Here is a 12,346-nt window from a genome sequence, read left to right on the forward strand (position 1 = left end):
TATAGTAACCACCGTTCATTTGACAGTTTTACAGATGGAAATCTATAAATATCTATGCATTGAAAATCAGATATATTAGTCATTATTGGATTATACATTGGTCAGCACTGGCAATCTTTTAGTCTTTATATTTAAAATGACTACTAAAATTGTTTTGACTATTGGCCCATGTCAGATAATTAAATTTAAAATAGTTCATTCAAAACTTAATTATGCATGAATAGCTTCAATACTTTCAATCTGTTTACATGTGAGAAAAGCGAATCAAATAACTTTACAATAATCTTTCAGTGGACTTATGCTGGCGAAAATTTCAACATTTGTATTTGTGTTGACAGTGGACCATAATATATCATGTAAAACAATGCCTGTTTAGACAAATAAATGTATAGTTACATGTTCTGTGTAATTAAAAACATTCTGCTTAAGAACTGTAGATATTGGTTTCAAGTTAGCAGGCTGTAGTCATGGATTGCTGCATAGATAGTGAATTGCTTCATAATATGAATGTGCTCAATGAAATGTGGACAGCTTTTTGGTGAAATGTGTGTAGCAATCTAGCAACTGTTTGTTATAAATCGTACATAGTTATTTTTATATCTGTATAGCTCCTTATATTACTGGCATTATCAAACCTGGCAACTCTTTTTTAATTCAGTTGCAATTACTGGCCAGGCTAACGTTTATTGCCCATCTCTAACTGCTCTAGACAAGATATAAGGAGTGTTGTGGTCCATGCAACTCAGATGGAGGAGGTACATCCACAGTGTTGTTTATTTCCTTTTTAAAAATTTTGTACTGTTTTGACATAACTGAATGGCTTGCTGGGCCATTTCAGCAGACATTTAAGAGAAAACCTCATTGTCATGAGATGGAGTCACATGTAGGTCAGAACAGGTAAAGATGGCAGATTTCCTTCTAAAGGACTAAATCCAGTGAACCAAATGGGCTTTTACAACAATTGACAATGGTTTCATGGTCAACATAACTTCCAATTTTAGCTTTTTTTTGTATTTCAATTCTGTCAGTTGTTTTGATTGGATTGAAACATGTCCCCAGAGTGTTATCCTGGACTTCTGACATTTCTGTGTCACTGCTTTCCCCTAGATTGTTTCAAATAAATCTAATGAGTGGTGCAATTGAGGCAATAAATCGTAGGAATGTCCTTCCTTCAGCAGCAAGGTCCAAGAGGAGTGCAGGAGAACCTGAACTTCTGTAGTAGAAGTTAGAGTATGCTGTTTGTTCTAAAATGACAATATTGTTTGCATGTGTGACGGTAAACTGTACGTGCAGTATTATGCGGAAAGCAAATATAAAGGTACGTCTTGAACTTTTGCTTTTGTAATTGCTTTCATTACCAAAGCAAAAATAAATTGCAAGTATATATTCGTGCTTGTGTTATTTTTATGTCCTGAAATTAATTGTGTTTTCTTTATTGATTCCTCAATTTCCTTGCCAGTATTAAATCTTCAGTTCACAGGATTAGCAGATAACCTATTTGGAAAGTCACAAAACATCTCTCAATGGTATAGGCATTAAGAAAGGTGAAGAATGATCTGAATTATGTCATTATTCCTTTGTTTCTTCCATGGCATGACAATTTCATTTTCCATGAGAGCTGTTCATATTTTGGTTTGGGTAATTTTCTGTCACCAATTCTTTCTCTATACTCAGTCCAGAGTCTGTATAATTATGAATGGTAGAGGTTGACTACTGGTGACTCAAAACAATGAATACTCTTGTTTTACACATCCAGGGAATTTATTGCATGATAACTATAGGTAGACTTTACATTGAATTGCAAGGCATAAGTACTTGGGACTAGAAGGAGCTTAGGTGAACACATCTGCACCTCTCAAGAACTCATCCAGATCTTAACTGCTTCTATTCATTGAGTGTGATACCAAATAACTGAGCGAAGCTAAAGCAATATCAACATTGACTCATTTAGAAGTTATTTCCTTACTCATGTACGCTCTACTATCAGATCTTATGTTCTTTTAGTGAAGACAAAAAAAAATTAGGAAAACTGTGAGAGATAGTTTACTGAAAAAATGTTATTGAGAAAAAGTATGAATGGAAATGCAAAGCAAGTTAGCACAGTGTTGACAAATACCACAAATAGCTGTATGATCCCAACATAGGGATACTGTAGACTAAAAAAAAAGTTTTTTCATTGCATGTTTCACTGCATTTATCTTACTAACCGATTTGATACTCTCCTGATGGATGTAATTAATTAATTAATATGATTAAGCTGTATGACTCTACCTAACAGGTAGACAGATTGCAACCATCACATAAAATCCTCAAAGCACCCTAAGCAATATGCTGAACAGTTCACTTACTATTGGTAAATGAAATCATTATAAAAATGGTGATTTTAGAGGCTTTCCTCAATTGACTTATCTCATATCTGTACCAACAAAGATCAGTACCATATGATAAAAACTCCATGAAAAATATTAGGGAATCATTGCTCACTTGCCTGTTTACAGTTATAATGAGCAGAACACCAAATAAATTTAACTTAGAATGAAAGGAGCTTTCAAATGGGTGGCACGGTTGGCTCAGTGGTTAGCACCGCTGTCTCACAGTGCCAGGGACCTGGGTTCGATTCCAGCCTTGAGTAAGTGTCTGTGTGGAGTCTGCACATTCTCTCTGAGTCTGCATGGATTTTGTCCAGGTGCTCTGATTTCCTCCCAAATTCCATTGATGTGCATGGCCATGCTAAACTGCCCATAACGTTAGGTGCATTAGTCAGAGGGAAATGGTTCTGGGTGGGTTACTCTTCGGAGGGTCGGTGTGGACTTGTGGGGCCAAATGACCTGTTTCCACACTGTAGGTAATCTAATCTAAAAAATGTCTTTATTCACCCATCTGCATATTGAGGAATAACTGTTAAAACACAGCAGCATTTTCCCATCAGACCTATGCCCAAGACACACTCCAAAATAGTAATTCATGGTTAACCAGTAAAATGCGTGCATGCCACTCAACAAGCAGTTGAAAAAAATGTGCAATTTGATTTTTTGGGGGGTCAGCAGTTTACTGGAGTAGAAAATAAGTTGTGTCCTGTTGTGCTGCTGCAGCTGTTTGTTAGTGTTGTTCCAGGATGCATGTAACATTCACAAGCTAGACGTGCAGCCATCTGTACCTTTGCAATTCATTGCTACATTCATGTTTGGGAGGCTAGGTATCAGGATTTCTGTTCATTTGATTGCAGATAAATGACTGCATGATTGTAGATGCAAATGTCATCTTCTTGAATACTGTCTTGAATGCCAGGGTTCAGTCTATGTCCTGGAGAGAACAACCCCCTATGAAAAAGGCAGCCTTTCAGGCAACTGCTGTGTTGCCAATGGGAACAGTTTGCCAAGAAGGTCATTACTGAGAGCTTAGCTACAATGGCCACAATGTCATAAATCATTCAATGAGCTCAAGAAAGTTGCCACAGTAAGAATTGTCTTATCTTCACTCTGTTCACCTTCACTACTCACAAAAATCACAAAAGGATTACAGTGTAGAAAGAAACTATTTGGCATGTCTTGCCTGAACCAGCTCATGAAATAAGCATCTTAATCTCAATCTCCTGCTTTTCTCCCCCATGTCCTTACACAACCACAAATTCCTCCCAAGCTTCACTTCACTTTCCAACAAACTTTGCATCACATTTCACTCTACATCCTTCTCCCCAGACTCACACTCATTGCTAGTGCAGTGCGCACCTCCCTGTACCTTACATGATGCACACGCACTTTTAAGAGAGCATATCTTAAACTGCTGCTTATCCCCATCCATCATGAGACAGAATGTGATGGATAAATCTGTGAACTTGCAGACAGAATGCAACAGGTCAGATGTGAAAGTGAGGTCTGCAGATGCTGGAGATCAGAGCTGAAAATGTGTTGCTGGAAAAGCGCAGCAGGTCAGGCAGCATCCAGGGAACAGGAGAATCGACGTTTCGGGCCGAAGAAGGGCTTATGCCCGAAACGTCGATTCTCCTGTTCCCTGGATGCTGCCTGACCTGCTGCGCTTTTCCAGCAACACATTTTCAACAGGTCAGATGTGCCAATGTAACCTCCCAGTTCCTATTGCCTGTACCTGTATATTATATTAGCTTCAAATAACAAACCCTCAAAAAGGATTCATGACACAATTGCTTTAAGTACAAGAAACAGACAAACACAACATACTTCATATCTGATGCACTATATACTGATATAACCATGCTTCTCAAGATTGTCACTAACACAATTTCAGTATTGCAGACAAAAAAACACATGCTATTGAAGCTTTACATATTGCACTTAGTGGTGAATACAAAATGAAAAGCTTCGATTGCATGCCTTTTCTGAGCAATACTCAGGTTCTGTACGACTGAACAACATTTCTTTCATTCTTGCAAGAAAATATTATACACAACTTTGGACAGGAAACTCTCAGTATATAAAGCTGAATCAACTGGTATAACCACATTGTCCAAAGTCCAAAGAAAACATATTGGCTATCACAAGCCATCAAGAGCCATGGCTAGATCAACAAACAAAATTGGAAAAGATGTCATAAAGAATTTCTTCATACTATCTCCTTCCTTTCTCTTATGTTGTCTTAACTAGACAACTATGCAAACTGCTAGTGCTTGCACCAGATATTTCCCTTGCTTTGCTCACCTATATGAAAGGCTAACTCTCATTCCTCTGTTTCACTTCAGATGTGAATATACTTCTGGTGCATGAAGAAGAGATCAACTTTCTCAATGAATGCTGGGTCATTTAAATTTATCCTCGCAAACAACAGCAGAGATATTGCCATAATGAAGTGTTGGGGAGAAATATGCAGAGATAAGAAAAGGAAATAGGACACAACATATGTCAGTAATCACAACTGCACATTAACTCACAGAGTTAGTGAGTTTATGCAGTGCTGAAAGAGGCTCTTTGGCCCATTGGCAAAACCTGAGGCAAAGGTTGCAGAGGCTCATTCCAGTAGAACAGACAAATATAAGACAACCAAAAGTAATGTAAAGATTAAAATTGAAGATGTTCAGTATCTATTTTCTTCAATTATTTTATTAAATACTTAGGACTTGAATTCCCACTCAGTCACAATAATCTTTCAAAACAATTTTGTCCAAAATCTGCCATGTAGGCATAAAGATCATGGGACATTATGTGCAAATTAATGTTAAATGTATAACAGGTTTCTGTGCGCAAGTAAAAAACATAATGTGCAGAATTTCCCCTCCTCAGTGTGGCATGAGTAATATTGAGAAAGGTAAGAAAAAAGCTGTGAATGAAAAGTTATAATTCTCAATCCCAAGAAAATATTTCCTGATTTATCCCTCAAGCCATAAATGGCCAATTCAGAACCTTACCAGTGAGTGGTGACTACCGTATTTCCATGCATTTGCATCATCTCACCTTATGGTCACTTCCACTTCGCTTCTCCCTGACTGGGAAACTAGATGATTAGATTACTTACAGTGTGGAAACAGGCCCGTCAGCCCAACAAGTCCACACCAACATGCCGAAGCACAACCCACCCAGACCCATTCCCCTACACCTAACACTACAGGCAATTTAGCATGGCAAATTCACCTAACCTGCATATTTTTGGACTGTGGGAGGAAACCCACGCAGACACGGGGAGAATGTGCAAACTCCACGCAGTCAGTCACCTGAGGTGGGAATTGAACCCAGGTCTCTGGCACTGTGAGGCAACAGTTCTAACCACTGTGCCACCATGCCGCCGTGCATATTCCCAACATATAAACCTGAGTAGTTAGCTGGCAGCAGCTGCTTGTTCTGGCTATCCTCCAATTGCTTCTTCACAGCAACAGCCCGCATGCTCCGTGGTCATATCTTCGTCAATCCTTCATCTACTCAACTGGGTATCACTAAACTACTAGCTTCACCTTATCATTGCAGCAGCTTGCTGACCAACCCGCGCATTACTTCAGGCTGTCAACTCTTCTCTTTGGGCCTAAAGGACACCAATGACTTGCATACTTCCTCTAGATTGCTTTATGCATTGATGTATCTAATGCATCTGCACAGGTTGCATTTTGCACTTTGAGCTTGCTTTCTTAGTACTCACCTGTGCTTACTTAGAGTCTGGCGATCTTTGTAGCTTTTTAGTGCCCATGCTTTTTAGTGCCAAGTTAAGATTGCCACGCTCTGTGGCTGACATTTCTTAGTGCAGAGACAAATCTAGCTTGTCACAATGGGGAGTATTGAACAATCACTGTATGGCATTGGGTTATGTCAATGTTAGACTTGTAGCATCTGCCAGCAGCATACACGACAAACACATACTACACTTTCTTCAAGGAAATGGCCATGTCAGAAAGTCAAAGTGGAGCCATCATTAGTGGGGTCAGGGTGGACTATGGCCACTCAGTCAATGAAGGGGTTCATCCTATTCCAGTCCTGGTATTAGCAATGATTAGTCAGAACCTCGGTCTTACATGAGTTCAGGGATCTATTACAAGGGTTTGAGCTACAGTGAGCTCTACATGTCAAATGCAGGGATCATATTAGGTTAGACAAGGTACTGTGGAGGCATTAGTCTTGAGTTCGAGGCACGTTCAGTTGGCGTTATCCTGCCTAGACTTTTCAATCCTAGGAATTTGAGTAATAATGGTCAGAGGATTTATCAGTTGGTAGTCCATGGAATCCTGGGAAAATTCAGAAATTTGTTTCTCAGGATGGGGGCCATTACAGTGCATCACTGAGAAATGATTACAATGAAAATAGCAGTCCAAGTTCAAAGAGTGGGATTTTGTATAGCATAGGACTACAGAGAGCTATAGAATGGGCAATTGACTTGGTCGTGGTCGCTCTGGCCTTTATGTGAGAAGAATGTATGGCCAACAAGGGCATGGGAATTTACAAAGCCATGGCATTAGGAATAAAATAGGAACATTAACAATGATTTAAAAAGGCTCAAAAGAATGGGGAAATTGAAAGGTCACCAGAAACACAAGAACAGCAACACAAAAGACAGCATGGAAGGGCAGGGGATCATCCTGGGACTTACTGTCAAAAACACAAAGTTGGAACATTGCCGTGTCAGAATGCACAATAACTACACAAAATGGCTGACCACATACACCAAAGTGGGTGCAGTAATGCCAATCTCCTGCTTTACACCCCATAACCTTGCACATCAGCAAATCCCACCCATGCTTCACTTCACTTACTATTTAGTTTTTTGGGTGTTGGAGTGAAACTTATGAAATATGACATCCTTCTAGGGGCAATAATTGTGACTGCAGTAATTCAATAATTCATTTGATTTCAATTTGTATTTCCTTGGCAGATCATTCATTACTCAAGAATGTAGAGTGAGAATTGCTGCCTTAAGCAATTAGGAGTTGTTGTGCACACAACTTATTGAAGAAGGGCTTATGCCCTGAAGAAGGGCTTATGCCCGAAACGTCGATTCTCCTGTTCCCTGGATGCTGCCTGACCTGCTGCGCTGTTCCAGCAACACATTTTCAGCTCTGATCTCCAGCACCTCACTTTCTCCATACAACTTATTGTGTACAGTAATTGCCTCCTTGTCATGTCAGCTAAGCAAATATAGTCAGACTAATGTACTTAAATGTGTGACCAAAACCTTTTATATCAGAAATACATTCCATGGCTAGGACTGGAAGACATTGGTTTGGAGCTGGCACAGTTACACACTGTACTGTTCTGTGATGTGCAAAAGGTGCCATTCTTGTGCTGGATGGGGTAACAGTGGGACAGGAGGATGATGTTGGGGAAAGGGCTAGAATGTTACCCTGTTGGTTTAGTGGAAGAATTCTACTTCCCTAAATTTTGATTGTGCGATACATATTTTTTGATAGAATGACACACTTTGTTGGTCCTAATAGAGACATGACACTGATAGCCTTGGGAAGCTTCCAAGCCACACTGTGTGAAGGCATAACATGAGTCTTCATTATGATGGATGTAAGGGCTCAGATATTCCTGCAATAGAATTCTGTTATCTTTCTGATTTGCCCCAGAGCTTTCAGCTAATGAGTTTGACAAGAACATCGCTGTGCCTGGAGTCTTTGTGGCCTTGCTTCAAATTTGAAGACAGCAGTTACAACTTGGTCAGCAAGCCCAAGCAGGAACAGTAACTTCTAGCAGCTGCCTCATAGTATCCAGAGGGAGAGGTAGCAAGTGAGAAGCCACAGAGGAAAAGGAGTAGAGTATCGATATCCTGTGAAATAGAGTCATAGAGCTGGACAGCATAGAAACAGAGTGTTCAGTCCAAGTTATCCATGTCAACCAGATATCTTAAATAAATCTAGTCCCATTTGCCAGCATTTGGCTCATATCCCTCTAAAACCTTCCTATTCATATACCTGTCCAGATGCCTTTTTAAGTGTTGTAATTGTATCAGCCTGCACCACGTCGTCTGGCAGTTCGTTGCATACACTGTGTGAAGAAGTTACCCCTTAGGTCCCTTTTAAATCTTTCCCCTCTCACCTTAAACCTATGCCCTCTAGTTTTAGACACCCCAACCCAGAGGAAAAGACTTTGGCTATTCACCCTATCCATGCTCCTCACAATTTTGTAAACCTCTACAAGGCCTCAGCCTCCAAAGTTCCAGGGGAAAAAGCCCCAGCTGCTTCAGCCTCTCCCAAAAGCACAAATCCTCCAACCCTGGCAACATCCTTGTAAATCTTTTCTGAACCCTTTCAAGTTTCACAACATTCTTCCTATAGCAGGGAGACCAGAATTAAATGCAGTATTTCAAAAGTGGCCCACATGTCCTGGACAACAGCAACGTGACCACCTAACTCTTATACTCAATGCACTCACCTTTAACTCAAGCATACCAAATGCCTTCTTCACTACCCTGTCCACCTAGTACCCAACTTGCAAGGAACTATGAATCTGCACTCCCAGGTCTCTTTGTTCAGTAACATTTCTGAGGACCTTACCATTAAGTGTATAAGTCCTACCTTGATTTGCCTTTCCAAAATGCAGAACCTCACATTTATCAAAATTAAACTCCATCTGCCACATCTTGGCCCATTGGCCCATCTTATCAAGGTCCCGTTGTATTCTGAGATTACCTTCTTTGCTGTCCAGTGCATCTACAATTTTGGAGTCACCTGCAAACTTACTAACCATACCTCGTACCTTCACATTCAAATCATTTATATAAATTATGAAGAGCAGTGGACCAGCACTGAACTTGATGGTAAACTGCTGGTCACAGGCCTCCAGTCTGCAAAACAATTGTGCATCACCACCCTCTGTCTTCTACCTTCGAGCCAGTTCTGTATCCAAATGGTTAGTTCTCCCTGTATTCCATATGATCTAGCCTTGCTAACCAGTCCACAGTGAGGAATCTTGTTGAAAGCTTTACTGAAGTCCATATAGAACATATCCACCATACAGCCCTCATCATTCCTTACAGGCTTCACTGTTTTGTGAAGACTTCAACTCTTTGAAAGACAGTGTAAGAACCAATTAGGGATGTCCCAGGCTATCATTACTGAACTGTATCATCTGCTGGAAGGGTTCTGGCACTTGAAAGGACTGAGCAGCTATCCAATTCTGCTCCCTATCAAGCTCACCATTGCCTTGAATTTTTATAGTAACAGTTCATTTTAAGGAGCAACTGGGAATCTGTGCGGTATTTCCCAATCCTTGACCCATAATGCACCTAGGATAGCACTGATACCATTTTCTCCTGTTTGCAGTTCTTCATATCACCCTCCCATAATGATGATATTCGAGCAGCCTGGGCAATGGGATTCTCCATGTTTGCAGGCTTCTGCCAAATGCAGGATGCATAGACTGCACTCACATTGTTTGAGAGCATCCAATCCCTTAACTGCAGAATTCATCAACAGAAAAGACTTCCGCTGTGTCAATTCTGAAATTATAAGTGATCATCAATGTCAAATATTGCCAGTCTGCACTAAAGATGCCATGAACCATCTTTGAAGGGAGCTGCTTTGACACTTAAACTGCAGAATTCACAGATTCTTGTTTCTTTCCAATTTCCTTTGGCCATATTGGGATGGCTGATGGGTGTCAAGGACTACCCCCTTCAAAGGTGGTTCATGTAACCTTTACTAAATCCTCAGACTGATACAGAATGAAGATACAATGCTTCATATGCTTCCACCAGGTTGAAACAGACATAGACCTCCTCAATGTGAGGTTTTGATTCCTAAGCCATTCCAATGGGACTTGCACTATAGCCTAGAAAAGCTGTGCTGTATCACTGTTGAATACTGTGTCCTTCAGTACTAACCAAAGAAGGATGTCTTGAATGCAGAAGAATCAAGGGATCAACAGCAACCTTTTAAGAATGAGGATCAGGATATTGACAGCATGACAGAGTAATGCATTGTCGAGTACCAGAAGGTAAAGAGAGCTTCAGTGAAATCTGCTTCCAGGATGAATGAGCTGAGTTTGGATTTCATTTAACTGAAGCTTAATTGCTGGTCTCTGAGAAGGCTTCCAGACCATACAATTTATATCATATTTTTTAGACTAAGGACGTGAATAGACAGGTTGTAAAAGCCTTTAAACATGACTATATATATAAAAAAAGCCAAGAACTTGTCTATTGTCAATGCAAAGAGTAAATAGTTCGCTACAGTTTTTAAATTCTGTTTCAGTTGTTTAAAGTCAGGTTGCTCACAGTTGATAGGCAAAGGACTGTCAATAAAATGCTTATATTTTGAGATAAAATCAGTTTAACTATTAATAAAGTTGCAACATGTTACTTAAACATAAAGAACAATTGTTTTTTCATAAAATTACATTCTAATACATTGCCCTATTACACAGGTTCACAGTAGGTTTTGTGCTCAGCAATATACTAAAACATTTGAGCAGAAATATGAGGGAAAACTGTTGCCTCTCAAAACTAACAGCAGTTTAATTGCAATTTGTACCTAAATTGCCAATTTTGTCCCAGACAGAAACTCTTGACTTTTCTTCTTCCTTTTAACCAACACAATAACACTTCACCTATTGTGTTTAGAGTGACTAATCTCCCCTCAACAAATCATTATATGTTATAAATCTTTATTGCCGTGACATTATAACACTTTCATAAATGGTAGACTATGACACAAATATATTTGCTGCTTTAGTGACATTCTTTTGAGAGGTGTAGAGAGAGGGGCTTTCCTTTTGCAAAAATAATGAGACAACTTTTGTAATTTAGTGATGATTATATTTCTAGGTCAATTTCCCTACCTTCAGTTCTGAACTGTGGATTGGTAACAATAAATTAAAGCTTTGCGTGACAACATGATCCAGGAGCTACAATAAAAGCTGTTTGCCAATGCTATCGCTCACACCCTCATAAATCAGAGCATGCTAAGGTAATGTGCTTATTGATTTGGTTTGTCAGCCATTTAGTTTCACTGAGGGGAAACGCATGTTAAACATTTTCAAGAAAATGTATATTGCTTACAAATCTTTAAAGTTGAAGTAGTCTCTGTAACAAAACTAAGGGCTCTGATTTTTAGGCCCTATTGGAGTTTTGATGGACAGGCACCAAAAACAGTGAGACAGTGCTAGTGGCCCAGCTCCATAACACACCTGACTAACTTTCTCAGAGGAGGTGAGTAGGTATAATGTCTACCACACTGCATGCTATAGGACGCTGATTAAATAAATTAATACACTATTAAAGCCCCATAAGTTAACTGGAGACAATTCATTGGTTACTGCCTGGGCAGCTAGATCTCCAGGCAGTCTAAGAGGCCTTTATTTACCTGCCAAAAATCGCTCTTTTAGGGGTTTAGATAAATAACCAAAAGGCTTAGTCAGTTTTTTATTCATTCATGGGATGTGAGCATCACTGGCTGGACCAGTATTTGTTGGCCATTCTACTTGCCCATTGGAGTGTGGTGTGAAGTTGAGCTGACTTTTTGAATTGCTGCAATTCCGGTCATGTAGATACATCCACAGTGCTTTAAGGAGGGAGTTCAGGATTTGGACTCAGTGATAGTGAAGTAATGGTAATATATTTCCAAATCAGATTGGTGTGTAACTCATTGGACCTTTGCTTGTGTAGTTTGGTGCTACACCCATGAGTTTTGGTTCAAGAGAAACAGGTCAAGGAGAAGGCAAAATTAAGAACTACTTTCAAGCTTAGACTTCTAAGTAATACTATCTATACATTAACATTAAATAATTCTGTGCATGATAATCATAGATGCACTGTGCACTGACTTGTGTTCTCTGAAACTTTCTAGGCTGAATGATTCTAACTCCACCTACACGTCCTGTTTACACTCAGTGATATGCAGTTCCTTAATATCACAGTGAGGATGTTTCATGGTCCTGGAACCCTAACACAATAC

This window comes from Chiloscyllium plagiosum, unplaced genomic scaffold, assembly GCF_037043375.1.
Source record: "Chiloscyllium plagiosum isolate Xiang-an unplaced genomic scaffold, Cpla_swu_hap1 HiC_scaffold_15, whole genome shotgun sequence".
NCBI classification, from domain to species: Eukaryota; Metazoa; Chordata; class Chondrichthyes; order Orectolobiformes; family Hemiscylliidae; genus Chiloscyllium; species Chiloscyllium plagiosum.